Genomic DNA, 15,709 nt, shown 5'->3' with positions numbered 1-15,709 from the left:
TGGATAACTTTAACAATTGCATGACAGAATGAAATTCAGCAGGCTCAGCTTCACACACCCCCACTTGGGGATGGAGGGATGAGAAAAAAGGGGTGTATTTCTGTTAGAAACTCGAGAGTAGATATCAGGGGCAACAGCAGGACTCAGCAGCATGTCACAGAAATTAAGAAAACGCTGGGCAATGTCCGGGGATGGAGGGGCGGGAGGGGGCGGGATGTGTTTCTAGCTCTATGCCAGTTTCTGACTCACGGTTTTGTTTGTTGCTATAGAGAACCACACATGAATCCACCAGCCGAAAGCATGTTTATGAGTAACTTTGTGTCTCCGAGGGCTGAGAAATGGGAACCGAGGAAACAATACGAGGAGGCCTGGGAAAGGAAACACCCTTTGGGGCACCAAATCTTTATGTGCATTAAAAAAAAGGAGAAGAATGCAGAAACAGAGGCCAAAAGAAAGGGACAGCCCACTAAATCGTGATTTTTTAAAAAGAGGTAAAGAGGGGTTTATTTATAATAATTCGAGAACCTGGGAGAAACGTGACTGTCAAATTCTGTGCCCAGGAATCTCAACATTCTCTGGAAGCCTGCCGGGGCTTTCCTGAAGCAGGATCTGAGCACAAGAGCGCTCTCTCCTCTTGTGGCTTCAGAATCTTTGCTACCTCCAACCCTGGAGGCAGAACATAGTCATCAAGGCTAATCGCCGTTGACAGTCTTATTCAGGCATCCCCAAACTGTGGCCCTCCAGATGTTTTGGCCTACAACTGCCATGATCCCTAGCTAACAGGACCAGTGGTCAGGGGTGATGGGAATTGCAGTCCAAAACATCTGGAGGGCCGAAGTTTGGGGATGCCAAGCTGGTCTTATTCTCCATGAATCTGTCCAGTCCTCTTTTAGAGCCATTTGTTTTGGTGACCACCACGACTGTCTCTTGTGGAAGTGAGTTCCACAGTTCAGTTCCACACTGCGTGAATAAGTTCTTTCTTCTATCTCCAATCTTCTAATATTTGAATCTTCGAGTGTTATGAGAGACGGAGAAAAACCTTCCTTGATCCGCTTTCTTCATGTAATGAATGGTTTTACAAAGTCTCTCATCCCCCCCTTCTTGCTTGTCATTTCTTGAAACCAGAAAGTTCCAAAAACTGCAACCTTTCCTCGTAGAGAAGTTGCTCCACCCAGGGGCGTAGCAACGAGGGTGTAGGGGGCAAGCTGCCCTGCGCTGCACTTTGCGGGGGGCAGTGCCCCCTGGCCCCTCCGCTGCTGACGGCCGTCGTGGCTGCCATTGCGGAGAGGCCGCCCCGATGCTGCTGGCTGCCATCCACCACTCAACAATGGCCGGCCCGGCGCGGAGGCAGAGGTTGCTGGGCTGGGGAGGTGACGAGTGCAGTGCCATAAAAGGACACCGGCTCCCACGTTGCCTTAAAACGCGCAGAGCTTGCTGGGTTGGGGAGATGCGGACTCCATACGGGGTGCCGTGCAGACTGTGCATGTGCCACGCCCCGTGCATAACAGCTGGGGTAGGAACGCCACTGGCTCCACCTGCTTAGTCGTGTGGCCATGCCCTTTTCTGAACCTTTTCCCACTCTACAATATCATGAGATAACCAAGTGCTGTGGGACTCTAACTCCCATCAGCCTCTGCTGAACTGACCAGTGGTCAAGGTTGATGTGACTTTTGGTCCTCTGATGTAGAGTGTTCAAAGGAAGCCAATTTACTGCTTTACTGCAACCTTCCCTTCTAGAAGGAAGGATGGTCACCTGTCATGGATGCTTCAGCTGAGATTTCTGCATTGCAAGGGGTTGGACTAGATGAGCCTTGAGGTCCCTTCCAACTCTACAATTCTATGATTCAATGTTTTGGCCTATAATTCACATCAGCCACTATTGGACTATATGGACTTTGTTGTCATTCTGCTACGGAATTCTTACGTTCTTAAAACCATTTTATAGCATACAGAAAATATTACTTTTAAACAATCCCACATCCAAGGAAAAACAATAAAAGTTTGCTAGTTCCGAGAAAGAAAGAAAGAAAGAAAGAAAGAAAGAAAGAAAGAAAGAAAGAAAGAAAGAAAGAAAGAAAGAGGCAGGCATCTGGTTATGTCTAATCGACGACCCAAAGATCTTATTCGGTGAAATCTAAGAAAACCTGACCAAGCATTTTCTGCATCTGGAATCATTCCCCGTTTGATACACATTCTGCAACATGAGATCAGTTTTTAACTGTAGTTTCGGTTTTTGAACAAAAACTTTCCAAAGGCATTGTCTCATCTGTAGGAAAAACCAACAGCTCCTTGTTGACATTAGCTGCTTGGTCCCCAGCTTTCTCACTAACCTCTATTCACAAATTAACCTCTGTCCCCTCCCAAAAGGTTTGCAGCATGTGCAATGCTCCTCTGGACAGGGCTTTTATCAGGACTGTGTTTTGTCAGCATTTTGACCTTGGAGGTCTCCTGGCTTTGAGGTCAACTTGGATAATGGCATTTTTAAAAGCCTTCTCCCCTCCCTTTTCTTTAGAAAAGCATGAAGGATTCATAGGATAGAGAAGCAAAAGAAGAAGAAAAAAGGGGGGAAGCATTTAAAGGCAGCGGAGACAATGGTGGAGTTGGAAGGGACCCCAAGGATCATCTAGTCCCTGCCAGGCAGGAATCTTCGGCCCAAGGCAGGGCTCGAACCCACAACCCTGAGATTCAGAGCCTTCGCCAAGGATTGAACCTGTGACTTTTTGTGCATTCAGCATGTTGCTGTCAGGCTGCAACTCTTCCCAAATATAAATGATTCCCTCTGTGAAAAATAGAATAATGCATAGCTGGAAACTAGCATCTCAGGGAGATTGATTTTGCTTGCAGCCAATTACTATTAATTCACTTTACACTCAGAGGTGCTTGTCTTTTTCAGCACTTCACACATCCCAGGGCGAAGTCCTAGTGCCGAGAACAGATTCTTTGAAGCCTGTGCCCTGGGACAAATTGAACTCCATGCAGCTTAACTCTACACTGACAACACTTCTGCTTTTTCCCATTGCATGAATGCTGCTCAAACAGGTGTTGGGCTGAAGCACAGTCTGGGGGAAAGGAGAGTCCATAAATAACAGGACAGGGCTGTTTCCCTGATGCTTTCCTGTTTTTTCGCAGTGAAAGTGTTCTTTTAAAAAAAAACTTGTACAACCTGAAAAAAAAAATCAAGAAATGCCAGTAACGCAAGCTTTGTAGTCCTGTTGGAATTCCACTGCTGGGAGCTTTTTCAGCCGGAGGTGAATAATATTTCACAGAAGCTGTTCTGTTGTCAAAAGAACAAGGAAATGCAGACAGTGGGTGTTTTATTACCTCCTTATTGGTAGGCTGTGAAGATGGCTTGACAGTAATTTCAGCTTTGCAGCATGTGGCTCATAATATCTTCTGGGCTTCTGGCAGAAGCCCTGTTGACATGAATGTGGCTTTGGGGCTTGTTCTCGCCCAGGGCTAGTGGTCTCCGACTTAGACTACCTTCACTTTGGAGCAGGCCTGAAAAAACATTGAACCCCCCCCCCTAAGATGAATACATGACAAGCTGCTTCTGATTGTCTGCACTGACTGGCAGCTGCTCTCCAGGATTTTAGACCGGGAACATTCCCAACCCTACCTGGAGATTTCAGAAGTTTAACCTGAGACCTGGCTCACATTCCCTGCCTTTAATACACTCATAAAGTTTGAGAGGTTTGGCAATGCCTGAGCTGGCAGAAGCCCCCAAAGGGAAGATTTGGGGGCATATACAGTACCGTACATGCATTTTCATGTCTCTCAGCTACCGTCACCCAAAGCTGGCTTTCAATTCTGCAACAAGTTCAACATTGCGATTGAAGCAGATTAGGTAACGTGAATAAAGGTTCTGTTGTTGTTGTTTAGTCGTTTAGTTGTGTCCGACTCTTCGTCACCCCATGGACCAGAGCACGCCAGGCACTCCTGTCTTGCACTGCCTCCCGCAGTTTGGTCAGACTCATGTTAGTAGCTTCGAGAACACTGTCCAACCATCTCGCCCTCTGTCGTCCCCTTCTCCTAGTGCCCTCAATCTTTCCCAACATCAGGGTCTTTTCCAGGGAGTCTTCTCTACTCATGAGGTGGCCAAAGTATTGTAGCCTCAGCTTCACGATCTGTCCTTCCAGTGAGCACTCAGGGCTTATTTCCTTCAGAATGGATAGGTTTGATCTTCTTGCAGTCCATGGGAATAAAGGTTCTAGTTACAGGTATTTAGCTGTGTTGGTCTGCCGCAGTCGAAACAAAATTTAAAAAATTCATTCCAGTTGCTGAATTGCAACTTATTACCAAACTTAAAACCATGGTCTGAACAGAGACATTGGATTCTTATCTCATTATACTTTTAGCCATCTCACCCCTTGCTTTTTCCTGTAAGACCAATTGCAGCCGTCAACAGTCGTATACAGGTTTACCACACCTATCAGCCAACCACCCATTCCCACCACCCTTCTGAATAATACCCCTCCCCCACCCTCTCACTACATATAAGGGTCTGGTGACCTCTGTTTCAGTGTATCTGAAGAAGTGTGCATGCACACGAAAGCTCATACCAATGACAAACTTACTTGGTCTCTAAGGTGCTACTGGAAGGAATTTTTCTATTTTGTAAATAAAGGTTTATTTATTTCATGACATCTTACTATTTTCGTGCTTGCCATTTGCCTCTTCCAGGCTGCAAGGCATCTTAGTTCCAGAAGCTGAAGTTTGCCACTGCAAAGAGGCTTGGAGAGGAGAATGATTTACACTCTGAGACGTCTTGGGTGAGCACAGCCAGAGCTCCACCCCAGCCAAGAGGGTGTTGCAATGACTGGAAATTACTCTTGAGTTCTTGGAGGAGACGAGAGCGAAAGAAATCAAAACACAAGCCAGGGGAGAAGATTCTTTGCTGTGTGCATTTTGTCATCTGCCGTGTGTTTGCTAACACATTCTCACCGCTTCCCCTGCTCTATGTCAAGCCCTGTAGCACCTGGCTCTTGCAGACTTCCTTGTTCTTTCCTAGGCTGGGGGAACGTAGGTTCTTTCCAGAGGAATAAACAGTTGGATTTTATCTGAAGGTATGTTGGATTGCCAGGTCTATACGGTACCTTCACATTGACTGCTCTGCTCACATTTGCCTCTGGCTCTGCAGACACTCCAGTGACAGTCCCAGATTTACAGAAGCCACCCCAGTATCTGATTTGATCCTGGAATGTCCCACTTTTCTTTAGGACGTCCCTATTTTCATCGGAGAAATGTTGGAGGCTATGGAGTTATGTGATCCCCAAGCCAAGGAGATAAGCAACTATACAGTGGTACTTCGGGTTAAGAATTTAATTCGTTCTGGAGGTCCGTTCTTAACCTGAAACTCTTCTTAACCCAACGTACCACTTTAGCTAATGGGGCCTCCCGCCACTGCCACACGATTTCTTTGCTCATCCTGAAGCAAAGTTCTTAACCCGAGGTACTATTTCTGGATTAGCGGAGTCTCTAACCTGAAGCGTCTGTAACATCTGAAGGCAGCCCTAAATGTTTCTAAATGTTTAATGTTTTATCAGGGCTTGTTTTGTCAGCCGGAACTCAAAGGAACTAGTTCTGGCACCTCTCAGGTGGGCACCATTGTCATTCTAAGAGAACAAGGGAGGCATTCATGGTGAGTTCCAGCACCCTTTTTTCTAGAAAAATAGCAATGTGTTTTATTATGTTTTTATATATGTTGGCAGTCGCCCAGAGAGGCTGGGGCAACCCAGTAAGATGTGTGGGGTATAAATAGTCAAATTATCATTATGGAATGGGACTTCCCCATTTTCTAGTAGGGACAGCCAGGGAGAAATTCAAAAGGTTCTTTTACACTTAGGAAATTAGGAATGGAGAAACTGACAAACAAACCATGTAATTATGGTATGGGCAGGGAACCACTCGAGAGCCAAATTTATGCCCACTAGGCTTGCTGTAGAGTCAAATTTATGCCCACTAGTCAATCAGCTGACACCATTCTGGTGAGTGAGCGGGCAACATCAGCTGGTGGGCAGGGAGCTGGGTCTGATTCTGCATTAGCTGCGCTGCCAGTTCTCCTGATGAGAACAGATGCCCAGCATGGGGCTGTTTGAAAGCCCTTTCGCAATCAGTCCCGAGTTGCTCTTTACACTTCCAGTTTTCAAAGCTTTACAGAACATTGCGAGGCTGTTTGCAAAAGGGCTTTCAAACAGCCCCATGCTGCACTTTGAAGAACCAATATTTGGGGCTTCAAAGGGCAGCATCACTTGATGTCATAGTAATGCCAGGTGTCGAGGTAATGTCAAACTTGGCCCATCGTTGGGTGGAGAGAAAAGGATCTGGCTTGCTGGCCACAAAAGGTTCCTCACCCCTGGACTATGTTGACGAGTCTGCTCTGCATGGTGAATACTGAATGTATGAATTGGGGCAGCAGTTTCAGAGCCAGATACTCCCCGAATCACAACATTTCCTCAACAGCCAACATTTGAACTCTCAGTCACTGGGCACACCTGCATTATTGTGATCTTTGCTTCTAGCAGTAGAGAAGGAGACCTCTCCTGTAGAACCTGACAGACTGGTATGTGAATTAGTGGGCGATTCTGCTGAATCAGGCTCAGCAGAATTCTCAAGGGGAGGAGGCTGAAAGGAACAATGGGAAGGCAAAGCCTCTCTCAGGAACACAAAACATCCCCTTATGTGTGGCCAGTAATCCCTGAAGAGGACAGCTGCCAGCATTCAAACCAGCTGCTGAAGGAAGTCCTTTCTTTAGAAACAAATATAGGCCGCACACAAACCATACACTTAAGTCACGTTAAAGGCACATTGATTCCCCCAAAGAATCCTGGGAACCATAGTTCCCCCCTCACAGTGCTGCAATCTCCAGCACCCTTAAACTACAGTTCCCATTATTCTTTTTTTTGGGGGGGGGGCTTTAAATGTACAGTGTGTTTGCAGCCAATCAGGCACAAGAAGAAAATCCTTGTGGGTTTTCCCACAGTATCAATCAGCTTCAACATCAACTTCGTTGGACTGGTCATGTTGTGCAGATGCCCAATGATCGTCTTCCAAAGCAACTACAGTGGTATCTCAGGTTACAGGCGCTTCAGGTTACAGATGCTTCAGGTTACAGACTCCGCTAACCCAGAAATAGTACCTCTGGTTAAGAACTTTACCTCAGGATGAGAACGGAAATCATGTGATGGCGGTGTGGCAGCAGCGGGAGGCCCCGTTAGCTAAAGTGGTACCTCAGGTTAAGAACAGTTTCAGGTTAAGAACAGACCTCCAGAACGAGTTAAGTTCTTAACCTGAGGTACTACTGTACTCTATTCCGAACTTAAAAATGGAAAGCGTAATGCTGGTGGTCAACAAAAGAGTTTTAAAGACTGTCTCAAGGCAAATCTAAAAAAATGTCCCGCTGACAACTGGGAAACACTGGCCTGCGAGCGCTCCAGTTGAAGAACAGCCTTTACCAAAGGTGTCAGGGGCTTTGAAGACACTCGAACTCAGGACGCAAGGGAGAAACATGCTAAGAGGAAGACACGCTTGACAAATCGACACCGTGGTCAACTCCCGTCCGGAAACCAATGTCCCCACTGTGGAAGGATGTGTGGATCCAGAATTGGCCTCCACAGTCACTTCTGGACTCATTGTTAAAACCATGTTTATGGAAAACAATCTTACTCGGCTACGAGTGATCGCCAAAGAAGAAGAAGAAAAGAACATGCCTTGCCTGAGAGCTAATAGCTTACAAAAAGAATTAAATAGCATTTGGCAAATAAATTATAGCCATATACAGTAATACATTCACATATATTAAGGCACTTATAGTTTCCTTCCCTAACTCAGAGTTTTGCACACTTTATAAAACCAGGCCCCCTCCCCTCAAGCTTATGAAAGCCCTGCTCGGGCATTTTTTTTTAAATGTACGATAATTGTCTATATAAGGGCAGGCACACCTTGGTTCTGGGTCCTCCTCTTTTCTCCTGTGTGAGAGGGAGCACCCTGTTGCAACAGTTCAATAAAGATCAGGCCTACTAGCTGCTTTGCTTCTCAATATTCTCTGGTTGGCCTCTGTTATTTCCTCCTACCGATGGAGAACCCACTAAGGACTCTCTAAGGGCTCTTGTGTACCCCATAAGGGAATAAGGGCAGGTTTTGTTTACAACAGGGCGTTGTGTTTTGTTTTGCATCTTCTTTCAGAATTTGTGAAGTAGGGATGTTTGCAAACTCCATCCCTAGGGCCCCTAAAGCATTTGAGCCCTCCTGCCTTATCCATGTCTGAAGAGGGCTTGCTCCTTTGGTTCCTTCCCTCCAACATTGGATGTCTCTACACCAGAGGTTTTTAACTTTTTTGAGTCCACAGCTCCCTTGACCAACTACATTCTTTCTGCTGCACGCCTGTGGAGTTCAGGAGCCCAGTTATGTCACTCCTTGTCTGCAGAGCCGGCAGCCCCTCACCCTTTTCCAAACACCCTCCCTTGTGGAGTGTTCCCTCAGCCTCCTCTCCTCTCCTCTCCCCTCTCCTTGAGAGTCCTGGTCTCTGAATTGCCCGTCCCGCCCTCCCAGCCCCAAAGAAACATGCCTCCTCACACTGCCCCACAGGGGCCTGGGACTTGTCTGTCTGTTCCTGACAGCAAGGGCCGGCGGACTGGCTGGCTGGGCTCCCTCGTCTGCTTGCTCGCTTACTCCAAGGCCCCCCTCAGCTCCTGGTAGCCAGCACCCCTTAGGCTCAGAGGCTCCATTCACCCGGGGAGCTTGTTGCCAGGGCTGCTGCAGTAAAGGCAGAGACGAGAGAGGGCATCAGAGGAGGGAGGGAAGGAAAGAAAGAAAGAGGGACAGAGGCCAGGGTCCCTGACCATCATTCAATGCACCCCAGGGTGCCATGGCACACTGGTTGAAAACCACTGCTCTACACAGCGCCCTCACAGTTAAAGTGCCGTTCGTTCCCTACTACATTATCAGTATCGACACTTTTGCTGCACAGCTTCTCCTGCCACATCTTGCCAGCAGCGAAACAAGAGAAAGAAAGAAAGAAAGAAAGAAAGAAAGAAAGAAAGAAAGAAAGAAAGAAAGAAAGAAAGAAAGAAAGAAAGAAAGACTTGCAGCTCAGAGGCAGAGCAAATACACTACATGTCCAAAGTCCCGTTTGCTATTAAAAGCATTAAATAGCATTTGCTATTAAAAGGATACAGTATTGGATAAAAGGGCTGTGAAAGGCCCTCACCTGAGGCTCTGGCATGCTGCTGCCAGTCAGAGTAGACCGCAATTGGCAAGAGAAGCATAGTCTGATCTGACAGAAGGCAATTTTCAACGCACGTATTGTACTCTAAGTATACATAGCAATGGATGGATCAAACTAATTCCAGATTGTAACAGCTTTGCATGTGCTCATTCATAAGTCTGTGTCATTCTGTTTCTGCATTAATTTGTGAGTTTTTTAAATAAAAAAGCTCGGAAATCATATTTAAATACACGTTTTCTAGCAAAAATGTGCATTTGCAAATATATTTTCTCTCACATTCTGCATTTCTAGCTGTAGTTTATCCCAAAATGCACATCTTTAAAATAAAAAGGGGGCAGTTTTTGAACAGATATCTGTGTCACGATATCTGGAGGAATGCAGTGCACTCCTTAGTCCTGGAGCCGCAGATCAGGTTGGTCCGTCTGTGAATTTGCAAAGAATGAATTCCTCAAGAATTCCTGAAGCACAGATTCCATAATTACACATATTTGCTTGCGCAATGATGACACAACTGTTTGCTTTCAAGGAACCCTGAAATGTTGATGTTTACGTGCGTAATTCCAGGGTTCATAAATCTCATAAAGAGCTTGGTTTAATGACTAGAATTAGCTCCTCTAGAATAATGGAAACAGTTCTATTAAAATAATACACTGCTGACAATCTTTTTCCTGTGCTACAGGGAACAACACACATTCCAACCTTGTCTTTCCAAAATGCCAGGCTTATTTTTTGTTTATCACTGGGCTTTCTGCATTGGGCTGATATTAGAAACAGGAAATGCTCTTCTGCTAGAAACAGGAAATATTGGCAGTCACGTGGAAATGGTATCTCTTTTGGAGCACAGTGCTAGATTTTAATCTCTCAGAAGTCCTTGTTTAAAACTGTATTATGTGGCAGACAGTGCCGTCGTTTGTTTTCACTGGCACCCAAAGCCCACGATCTCTAGCCTATGAGTTTTAGGCCTTGCAAATAACACTCAAAAGTTACTAGCCTGGTAAGAGGCTGGTAAGCTAAATTTCCATGTTCTTGGGATTCCTTAAAGGACCGCGCCCCTGCACACCTCCTCTTCAGCAATTCAAGCACACTGGGCTTAACATACTGGTATACAAAGGCCACATGTAGACATCACACAATAATCTCAGCACACCCCAATCATATAGCATGGTTTAACTGTAGAAAGATGATCTCAGGGTTCCTCCAGACACTGTTGGACTGGAACTCCCATCAGCTGTTGTTCATCACAGGCAGAAACTTCATCGCCCCTCTCCCCAATGTCTGGTCCCATCTGCACCATACATTTAAAGCACTCTTATATCACTTTAACAGTATCATAGAATCATAGAATCATAGAGTTGGAAGAGACCACAAGGGCCATCCAGTCCAACCCCCTGCCAAGCAGGAAACACCATCAAAGCATTCTTGACATATGGCTGTCAAGCCTCTGCTTAAAGACCTCCAAAGAAGGAGACTCCACCACACTCCTTGGTAGCAAATTCCACTGCCGAACAGCTCTTACTGTCAGGAAGTTCTTCCTAATGTTTAGGTGGAATCTTCTTTCTTGAAGTTTGAATCCATTGCTCCTTGTCCGCTTCTCTGGAGCAGCAGAAAACAATATTTCTCCCTCCTCCATATGACATCCTTTCATATATTTGAACATGGCTATCATATCACCCCTTAACCTTCTCTTCTCCAGGCTAAACATACCCAGCTCCCTAAGCCGTTCCTCATAATACCCAGCTCCCTAAGCCGTTCCTCATAATGGCATCCCCCAAATAATCCTGGGAACCCCAGCTTCTTAAGGGTGCTGAAAGTTGTTAGGAGACCCTCTCAAAAGTGCTACAATTCCCGGCACCTTTAACAAAGTACACTTCCCAGTCTTCTTTGGGGGAGAGTCATGGCAAACTGGAGGACTTCTACATACGCCCACTGGGCTGATGGGTTGAATTTCATACAGACGCTGCTTCCTTGTTTGAGTCAATCCACTCTAAGCAGGTCAAATGGTGCTTTTAAAAGTAATGTGAGGCTCATGCCTTATTGTCCGTGTTTCATGTTAACAATGAAGGCATTACCAAAAACCAACCAAGTTAAATGGTGCGGAGACAGCATCCATTGAACCGCATCAGGAGCAAAGCAGAGTTAATATTTGCCTGGAAGAAAACAGCTGCGCTTTGTACTTACTAATGTGCAATGTTGCCCCAGCATTCTACTGAGTGCCTCTTGACAGATTAGGAAATCCTGTCGTTGAATCATAGAACTGTAGAGCTGGAAGGGAATACGCAGCTGTCCCATACAGGTATCGAACCTGCGACCTTGCTGTTATCAGCACCACACTCTAACCAACTGAGCTATCCAGTGGTCAGCTTTTGCAACTTAAAAGAACGAAGCTGAGTGATGGAGGAATCAAGATAGAGCAAATAAAGTCTTTCACCCCAGTTGTGAATGTCCCTGAGATCTCTGGGTGAAGTGCAGTACAGTGGAACATCATGTTACAGACGGGATCTGTTCCGGAGACCCGTCCGTAACACGGAACTGACGCAAGCTGAAGTGCTGCATCTGCGCACGCACGCAGCGTGATTTAGCGCTTCTGCGCATGAGCAAGCTTCGAAACCTGGAAGTAACCTGTTCCGGTACTTCTGGGTTGTTGTGGGACGCAACACGAAAACACGTAACCTGAAGCGGACACAACATGAGGTATGAATTACTGTACAGTGGAACCTCGGTTTATGAACACCTCGGTTTATGAATTTTCGGTTTATGAACGCTGCGGACCCATCTGGAACGGATTAATTCATTTTCTATTACTTTCAATGGGAAAGTTTGCTTCAGTTTATGAACAGACTTCCGGAACCAATTACACCCATGCTTCAGTTTATGAACGCTTCAGTTTAAGTACTCCGCGGACCCGTCTGGAACGGATTAATCCACTTTCCATTACTTTCAATGGGAAAGTTTGCTTCAGTTTATGAACGCTTACTCCGCGGACCGTCTGGAACGGATTAATTCACTTTCCATTACTTTCAATGGGAAAGTTCGCTTCAGTTTATGAACGCTTCAGTTTATGAACAGACTTCTGGAACCAATTGTGTTCATAAACAGAGGTACCACTGTACACAAATTTAATAAACAACAACACAGTGTATAGGTAAAACTATGGAATCCCTCTCACAAGATGCAGTGATGGCTACTAGCTCATAAAATCATAGAATTGTAGAGTTGGACGGGACCCCAAGGGTCATCTACTCCAACCCCCTGCAATGCAGGAATCTCAGCTTAGGCATCCATGACAGATGGCCACCCTCTGATTAAAAACCTCCAAGGAAGGAGAGTCCACAACCTCCCGAGGGAGACTGTTCCACTGCTTAACTGCTCTTACTGTCAAAACAGATCTTCCCGATGTTTAGTTGTAAGAAACTTGAAGCCATTGGTTCGGATCCTACCCTCCTCCAGAGCAGGAGGGGGAAAAGCTTGTTCCCTCTTCCTTGTGACAGCCCTTGAGATATTTGAAGATGGTTTTCATATATCCTCTCTCTTTCTCCTCTTTTCCAGGCTAAACATACCCAATTCCTTCAACCGTTCCTCATCAGGCTTGCTTCCGAATGGCTTTAAAAGAGGAATGGACAAATTCAAGGAGGAGAGGACTATCAACGGCTACTTAGCCTAGTGGCTACGTTCTACTTCCACAGTGGCTTAACTTACATATCCACAATTCCTGAACTGCATCAAACTTCGTGAATCATAAGTTGCTCTGCCCTGCCCCGAATGCCAATTCCAATCCCCGGGCCTTAATATATTTCACTGTATCATCCCCTGATCGCTGGACTTGATTAGGGTGATTAACTGCAAACCTGGCCAAAGAGAACTAAAGGCACACTGACCTCATAGCTGGGAATAAAAACTGACCTAACAAGATGATGAAGACTATAACTTAAAAATATTCTCTATCACCAGAATATCCCCAAAGAGAAGTTTTGCCAGCACGCTTTCCAGACTGGGAAAAAAATATATACCCTTGATGCATTTTGCATGAAAAACAGTTGTACTGCAGACTGGAATGCAGCCATCTTCAGCAAACTGCTTTTAAGTAGTGGCTGAGATCATCTTTAACACACTTGCCCCAAATAAGATTTATATAAGCCTCCCATCCAAAGGGCTGAGTTTACTTTAGGAAAGTGCTATACCAAAAACAGTAGAAAAGAAAAGGAAAGAGGCAAACACAGACACATCAAAGGGAGCTGGCTTACTCTCTGCATCAACTACCAATCCTGCACTAACATACAGCTGAATGGGAACGCCAGGATAAATAGGGCTTGTGAAGAATGAAAGAGTGAAGCTCACATGATTCCCTCCCACGGCAGCTTACGATAAAATCAAGTAAAAATCTGGCCATTAAGGATGGAATGAGACATTTTGCAGAGAATCTGGTTCTCTACTGAACAGCTGAAAAGCAGCGTGGGGAGGGCATGATATGAAGCAGAGAAGCAGTGAGCGGAATGGGGTGCTTAACCCTTCCCCACCCGCCACTTTCTCCCTGCAAAACCCTGCCCCGCTGCAGCTAGGTTTCTGGACATGCTGTTTTGCAGGGAAGTCCTAGAATTGAAGGGGTCCCTCAAGGCCATAGAGCCTAGCCCACTGCTTGATACACAGAATTCTGACCTAGAGCATCTCAAAGAGAAGACCTCCAAGCAAGGGAGATCCCACCGCTCCCTCTGCAAGGTTGATTCCACGAACTGCTCTTCCATTAAACATTAGGGTGTCTCCTAATGTTCAACCAAAATGGCTTTAGATCCAGTTCACTGGCGGAGGAAGGGGGTGTGGTGGGTGTGGTCCACCCCGGGTGTCATCCCTGGGGGGGTGACCTCTGATCCAGTCCTGCCTTGGCAGGAAGCACTTAAGAAGTCTTTGCCCTTTTCTATGTGGCAACTCTTTGGGTATTTAATAATAATAATAATATTTTATTTATACCCCACCCTCCCCAGTCAAAACCGGCCTCAGGGCAGCTGACACCAATAAAATTACAATAGGATGTAAAAGAAAGAAAAACAATTAATTAAAATACGGGTTAAAATACACTTGAAATTTAAAATTTTAAAATTTTAAAGTATCCCAAATCAACCATAAGGGAGGAAAACATAGGGGTCAGATGGAGTCCAGCCCAAAGGCCAGATGGAACAGCTCTGTCTTGCAGGCCCTGTGGAAAGAAGTCAAATCCCGCAGGGCCCTGGTCTCCTGTGAGAGAGCGTTCCACAAGTCGGGGCCAGTACTGAAAAGGCCCTGGTCCTAGTTGAGACCAATCTAACCACCTTATGGCTCGGGATCTCCAAAATGTTGTTATTTATGGACCTTAAGGTCCTCCGCAGGGCATACCAGGAGAGGCGGTCCCGTAGGTATGAGGGTCCTAAGCCGCATAGGGCTTTAAAGGGTTAGTCTGTCCTTTCTCAGCCTTCTCCAAAGTGAAGGTCCTCAGTTGCTCCCATCTTTCCTTATAGGACTTGCTTTCCAGATTACTAACCATATTTGTTTTGCTCTGGCAATGAGGCAGCAGGGAGAAGGGGACACAGGAGGAAAGCAGGAGGGAGGGGAAGGGTTATACATCGCCACCTGCCTGCAGCTTCTCGACTTAAAACCGTACCTTCCTACCAACTCTTAGCAGCTGTTTGGCAAAGATCCACCCGAGGTTCCCATCTGTTACACTTGCCATTCCCGCCCCACCCATCAAAACAGAGCCGTCAGAATGACAAGCTAGGGGTGGCAGCCAGACATGGCATTGGGAGTCACCCATAACCGCAAAATCTCGGTCTTCTAAATCCTTAGAAAGATAGCGCCCAGAAGGCCTCCCCAAGGAGCCGCAGTGGCAAAAGCTCTGCTCCTATTAGCTGTGATTCCTGCATTGCAAGGAGGTTGGACTCGGTGACCCTTGGATCCCTTCCAGTTATGGAAATCCACTTGCCTTCAGAAATGAGCAACAGAATCCTCTCCTGTGGACCTTTGGGGCTGCAGCCTGCAGGCTCCAGACCCACCCTTCTTGAATTGGTAGAACATGAGACTCTTCGTCTCATGGTCATGAGTTCGAACCCTATTTTGGGCAAAATATTCCTGCATTGCATTGTGGTCCCTTCCAACCTCACGATTCTATGGTCTATGATTTCTTTTAAAAGGAGTGTCCTCAACAGCCCTGGCACAGCTTTGCTTGATCAGAGCACCAATACCTGCCTTGTGCCAGGGCCCTGCTGGCCAGATGTCTTGGCTGATCCTACCAGCCTGCCAGCTGCCTGCTCAGCTAGAGATTGCTGCAGAGGGTAAAACACAGGTTTGGTCAACTGACTGGGAAGGAGACTCCAGGGGAGCTTGCAGCTTCAGATCTGAGCCCGATAAGATTCCGCCAGCTGGCTGAGCAGCACCAATTGTGAGCTGTGGGTGCCCCAGAACAGGGGTGGGGGAGCTTTCTCAACTTGGGGGCCACATTGCCTCACTGGCAAGCTTCCAGGG

The 15,709-nt window shown here is 46.3% G+C and overlaps 1 protein-coding gene across 3 annotated transcripts in view; it reads right to left on the bottom strand.

Annotated features, from left to right (window-relative positions):
- The window catches only part of AHNAK2 (AHNAK nucleoprotein 2), a 96,271-nt gene that overhangs the window by 41,250 nt on the left and 39,312 nt on the right, over positions 1-15,709 (bottom strand). The gene's annotated exons all lie outside the window — the stretch shown is intronic.

Source organism: Zootoca vivipara, chromosome 1, assembly GCF_965207765.1.
Source record: "Zootoca vivipara chromosome 1, rZooViv2.hap1.1, whole genome shotgun sequence".
NCBI lineage: Eukaryota > Metazoa > Chordata > Lepidosauria > Squamata > Lacertidae > Zootoca > Zootoca vivipara.
The sequence above is the reverse complement of the archived record's forward strand: the minus strand, read 5'-3'. Positions and strand labels throughout refer to the sequence as shown.